General features: G+C 40.3%; 1 long non-coding RNA gene across 5 annotated transcripts in view; it reads left to right on the plus strand.

The window, feature by feature from the left end:
• Window positions 1-5,061, plus strand: part of LOC135298466 (uncharacterized) — a 47,116-nt gene extending 42,055 nt beyond the window's left edge. For all 5 annotated transcript variants that reach the window (XR_010360443.1, XR_010360445.1, XR_010360442.1 and 2 more), the window contains one exon: window positions 4,321-5,061. This is a non-coding gene — a long non-coding RNA (uncharacterized LOC135298466). The remainder of the gene's footprint in view (window positions 1-4,320) is intronic.
• The last annotated feature ends 939 nt before the right edge of the window (window positions 5,062-6,000 follow it).

Raw genomic sequence — 6,000 nt, forward strand, 5'->3', positions numbered from 1 at the left:
TTTTATTAGCTCATCCCTCCTTCTGCTACTGACTTCTCTGTATCACTGGCATCATGGATGCTATTGTTTCTCTTTTACTCTGCTCCCAGTTTATTTGATTTTGCTTCTTTTCCTTACTTACAAATTACTGCCTTAGGAGAAAGAAATGTATTGAACTTCTGAGCCAGTCTTATCTATTTTGGTGCAGTGGTTGTTCATTTATTAAATCAAGTTCTCTCCTTGCTGTGACTGCTCCTTCTAAGTTTTTGATTTCCACAAAGCTGTTGTTTACTACTGTGAGTAGCACAGAATGTGGCCACAGTCGGTAGCAGGACGGGCTCAAACAGCAAACAAGCCTTTACTCTCAAGTGCTGGTCAGCTGGAGGCCCAATTCCGTACCACAATGGAAGGCAGAGTAGGATATGGACTAGAGAATGGGAGCACTTGACAGGCAAAGTCATTACAGGTTATCTTTCGTGTACAGAAGTAGGAAACATCCAAAGCATAACAACTTCCTCAGACCAGTAATTCTGTAACACTTTTTCACATGAGGGCTCTCTAATCCACCCAAGGCAGCCTAACTCTGATTTCACTTCTCACCCTAGGGGATGGGAACAGCACCTTCTCTGCCCCTCCAGAAACCACAGCACCAATGGCCTGGAGCCCAAGAGTTTTCACCTTTGGCAGCCTCTTGGTTAACATGTTTTTTTTCCTTCTGGATCTAACTTTTCCACTGATTTCACTATCAGCTTATTTTTGCTTTCATCAATTAATTAAACAAAACAGACTAACCTGATGTAAAAAGTTAACACTCACAAAGTCATGAGATTTAGAGAGGAATCTCAAGAAAATTTATTTCCATCCTTTAAGCTCTAAAAACCTATTCTCTCTCACATAGCCAAACACATTTTCAAGCAAAACTAATGTAACAGAATTAAGTGTTCTCTATACAACACAAACCTGTTGATAACAGTTCAAAGACCTTCTAAGGAACAACAAGGTGCAGGACATGGCATACACCTATTATCACCTAAAATAAGAAAACATGAACCAAAAGCCAAAATAAAAATGAAAAGAGTTATGAATTAATCTGGTTCTGTCCAAGCTCTGTCAAGTGCAGCAAACCTCAACAGTACATTTTTTCCAGCAGAAATACACTGACATGTTGCTAATTTTTCCAGGCATCAGAGGAATACTATGGAACAGAAGTTTTAATTATAAATGCAAACACACCAAAACACTGTGGACATTTAACAAACACGGGGGCATCAGTATGCCCTCCTGCATGCCACTTAAGAGATGAAGACAGCACCCAAGAACTCTCTTCTTGCTGCAGAGGTGCAGCATAAATTTTCTTATTGGTGCTGCTAACTGTGCATCCCTGAGATCCATTCCTATCCCCACAGCAGTCATCAGAACACAGTTCAGTTTACTTATTTAGCTTTTTAAGACACTGAATGTACTCCCTGGCCTTCACAGAAATATGTCACATTGAATTTTAGTGCCTTGCACTTCTCTGTACACACACAGCAACACATTTTAGCTTGCCCCCTCTCCTCCTCTCTCCCAGCATCTGTCCATAAACGTGTAATCCAACAGCAACCAAGAGCCTTAGATACTGAAATCTGACAAGTCAGGTGGTGTTTGTAAATGCTTCAGTGACTCTGTGGACAAGATCAAACAGTCTGTGGACAAGGCCAGTGGTAAAACTGTAGCAGACATAGGTGTAATTGTGCTGCCAATAATTTAATTAGCTTAAATAACACGATCAGCAAACAGCAGCACCAAGTGAGGAAACACAGACTGGTTGTTTTTCCTGCTGGAAAGGCACAGGGGCTGGCAGGGAAGAAGCACAGCTCACCGACTCCTCCACCACTGCCATCACTGCAGCTGCTCTTGCACACTGGCTAAGGCTGGAGGTGTGTGAGGTCTGTGTCTGTACACATTGCCGGTGGCAAACTCTGCAGAACCGGTGGAGGGGCAGAAAGGCAGCGTGATGCCCATCACTGATCAAGAAACACGGCAGAAACGCCTCTGCATTTGGCCTCCCTTCTGAAAATGGAAAGAGCAAGAGAAAGGAGATGCCTCTTGCCCATCTGCAGCATGCCCCAGCCCAGCACACTTAAGGAAAAGGTCAGCATGTTGCTCTAGTCAGAAATAACCCAACTCTTTATAATGCCACCAATAATTTGTAGGTGCTCTACAGTAAAGGGAAGAGATCTACACAGGCTGTTGTTTCTCGCACAAACTGCAAGCACCACCTTTGGCACTGGATTCTATTTGAGCTGCTGAAACAATCCCTGGTCTTGATTTCGGTTTTCCATAAACTGTACTTCAGGTGGGAGTTCAGCAGACACTCTGTCCTGAGGATAGAGTCTTGTTTGAAATCCAAAATACTGCCATTCCCTACTAGCTGATTCACAGTTTGGAGAAAACAACATAGTTTGGGTGTTTCAAACCTCATTTCAAGTGGCACTTGACATTTTCTACATGAAGAATGGAATAAAGCAAATGCTGAAGGACTTGTGAGCTCTCTTAGGCTTGATAAGCACTACTGGAATTTTGACTATTTGGCCTAGTTTGGGTTGGGATGAAGTTAATTTTGTTCCTAGTAGCTGGTGCAGTGCTGTGTTTTGGATTTAAGATTATGATTAGCAAAATGCCATGTGGTGTATACCAACATTGTTTATCTCTTCTATGCAAAAAACCCCTAGACCACCTCAACTCTTTGGATCAGCTGACTGGTTCTTGTTCAGTATTCCAGTCTTGATTTAGAGTAGCTCTACTAAGTTTTCCAAATACTCAAACTGCCTGCTGCAGTATTTAGACACAAGTTGTACATGTATTTCTTTCCATCTTAATGTTTGGCAAGCACAAAGACAAATTCTTGAAAATAACTAAACACAAACAAAATATTTTGTAGCAGCCCTGAGAGTGAACCTGGCTGTTGGTTTTCACATCTCTGACAACATTAAGGGAATTGTCCCTTTGGGGAGAGGGCTCAGCACATGTCAAGAAACTGTGACATGGAAAACAGAAATTCAGTGAGGGAGCCCATTTAATAATAAAATAAGGAAAAGAAACATGCCAGGATTTGAATATTGCTAATTTAAATAAGTGTTTCTTTGAGAAATCAAAACAATGCAAGAATGTTTTCAGAGCAAAGCTTTTCTGCAAATTCCTTTTCAGTTTTCACTCATGGTAAACCTGAACTTTGTGAGGTCCAGCCCAGATCCCCACAGTAAAGCAAAACATATACTTGGTAAAATAAAATGGAAAACACAAGGAAGGAATTGCAGTTATTGGAAGATAAAACAGATAAATACAAAGAAACATTTTTACTTTAAACTACAGCCCAGTGAAAATTTTAGGAGGCAGCAAAATTTTCTCCCTTCTGAAATCCCAAATGATGTCACAAGTGCCAAATGCAAAGACTCACTGGTCAGTTCACACAGGTGCAGAAACACACAAGGAGAGAAAAAGAACAGGAGAAGGACCCAAAGACAGAGTAAGCAGTAAAGGAAGTGACTGAATAACAATCTTGGGTGGTTTTCCTTCCGAAAAGCGGACTGCAAGGTCACAGTAGAGGGAATCTGAATCACACATCCTGAAATGCAATGGCAAGATCACCCATGTATTTGAGCAAGGACAAGGTCTGAGAAAGATTTGAATTAAGTAAAACGAGATCTTCCAAATGACCTGGACACCAGCACACAGCCCTAGGAAAACAAGCAGAAAATGAGTGTGGTTCTTCACACCAGGGAGTCCATTTGCTGCTACACTCTAGGCCAGCTGCAGCTACGGACAGACACAAATTACTGCCTTGTTAAGAATTAATATTCAAGCGCTCGTTCTAAGTGCACAGAATGGGCACTGTTGCTCAGCAGATACCACAGATGCTATAAACTCCACAGTGAGAAAAATGATGCCATATCTGAGGCTTCCTGACACTTTCTGTAGGCAGAATTGTGAGTAATTTCCAGTTCCTGCACATTATTGACTCAAGCTAACTGCATGGTCCCACATTTTGGAGCTGCCAGTGCAGTTTGCTGAGGTGCACAATCCCATCGCAGCACTGATGTCATCTCCACGTACAAACAAGAACTGCTTTTTTCCAGAACAGAAAAACCAGGAGCAGCAATTCCAACATTCCATAAAACAGAACATAAAACAATACACATCACAGCTCCATAGCAGAATTAATTGTTTGCTCTTCAATTTGTAACTGTCATGTAAAGCTAGCTGGTAAACAGGTAATTATTTTTATATTACTGCCTTGAAGACACTGATTATTTGTCACTTACTAAGTTGTTCTGCTACTCCTTTTGCTCTTCCTTGTAGATGCTGAACAGCTCTAGAGTTTACTGCAAGCCAGGCTCCCCAGACTGCACCATCAGAGCAGCTGCTGCTGCCAGATCCATGTCCTGGCACCGTTAGAACACGACCACGGCACAATTACTGGGTTCCTGCAGGATAACCGCCCTCTGATTTAGTGAGTCAGGCTGGCAACTCGTATGTTTAGCTTCCTATATTAGCTGAGGTGCAATTATGCATCAGATAAAGTCCCCTTTAATGCAAATGTCATCTCTTTATGACGCTGAATGTGTTCATTAGAACTCTTGGTGTCTGTAATATTTGATGAGTGTTATATCTCCAGGTTTTCAAGGAGAAGTGATGAAGTCATAGAAAGTCTGGTATTTGCTTCCTTCTTCTCACCTTTCATCTTCAATTTACATGGGGTTGCACTAATGCTGTCAATTATCCAAGCACCATTTGGTTTTAGGAAGATGTATTTTCCCTACTGCTTAGATAAGAGAAATGCTCTGAACTGTATCATTTCAATTCTTTACAGCATGCATGAAAATAGAGAAGTTATTGCTGAATTTTAGGACAGTCCTGATTTTATTTATGAAGTCAGTTTTGCTTTCTGTTTTCATTTTTATCGATAACAACTTGCTATCTTTCATAGGAATTTTCTAGGTCCTTTGTGAAATCTTCCTTGCTATGGTCTCTTGGACAGATTAAAAAACCCAAAGCTCTCAATGCTTTACAAATAAAGCTACCAATTAAAGTCTCATACAAGCATGGATGAAAGAAACTTATTTCAACTAATCCACAGGGAATATAAGCAATGGACAAAATATAAGGAAGCTGTGCTTTTTCTGTTGCAGAAATTTTCTTCCTAGTGATGCCCTGCTGTGATACACGGTCACCTGGGCCAGCTAAGAGCTTTGACTACAGACCAGCACTGATTCAACCACTGCTACCACACCATGAGGCACCAATGAATACACAAGTGCCTGAATTATTTCACAGCAAAAACTTCACCAATGCATTTGATGCAATTTGCAGATCACCAACAAAACTGCTTTCCATAAAAGCAACTCAAATTCTTGTTTGCACATAAGTATTTACATGTTTTGGGCACAGGCTGTGATATTCTCGTTCACCAAGCACCCAGCAATATGTTCACAGCCTCCGACCCAATAAATAATGTTTCCATACAATTTTACTGCCATTATAAAGAATTTCAACTTCTAATAAACTTAAAACTCACTGAACTGTAGACAACCTATCCTTTACTTGGATACAAGTATCTTTTCCTGCTGCAGGTAAAATTATTAAAATCCCACAGGGACTAAATTCAATAGACAATAAAATGAGAAAAAAATTGTCTATAAAAACTTCCTTACCTGGGTCTCATCAAAAGTGTTGTAAAAAGTTCATGATATATTGTCAATGGGACTTAAATGTTCTACAGGGGCACATTACATTAATGCTTCATCTTGACTCTCCAGAGAAATGGCAGATTTTCAGTTGTTATTGTTGCTAGTAGTTTGTTTTTTAAATGTCAATATACCTAGTGCTTTAAGAAAACAAAGCCAGTAGTGATCCTCCTCAGTATGAAATACTATAATCCTGGTTTAAATGAAGTAGAAACAAAAGTTCCAAAAGCTTTTTTCTACTAAGACAATTACCAAAATGGCTGAAACCTGGTACTTAATTATGAGTCATCTCAAA

The sequence above is a fragment of the Passer domesticus genome, chromosome 4 (genome assembly GCF_036417665.1).
Source record: "Passer domesticus isolate bPasDom1 chromosome 4, bPasDom1.hap1, whole genome shotgun sequence".
Classification (NCBI taxonomy): domain Eukaryota; kingdom Metazoa; phylum Chordata; class Aves; order Passeriformes; family Passeridae; genus Passer; species Passer domesticus.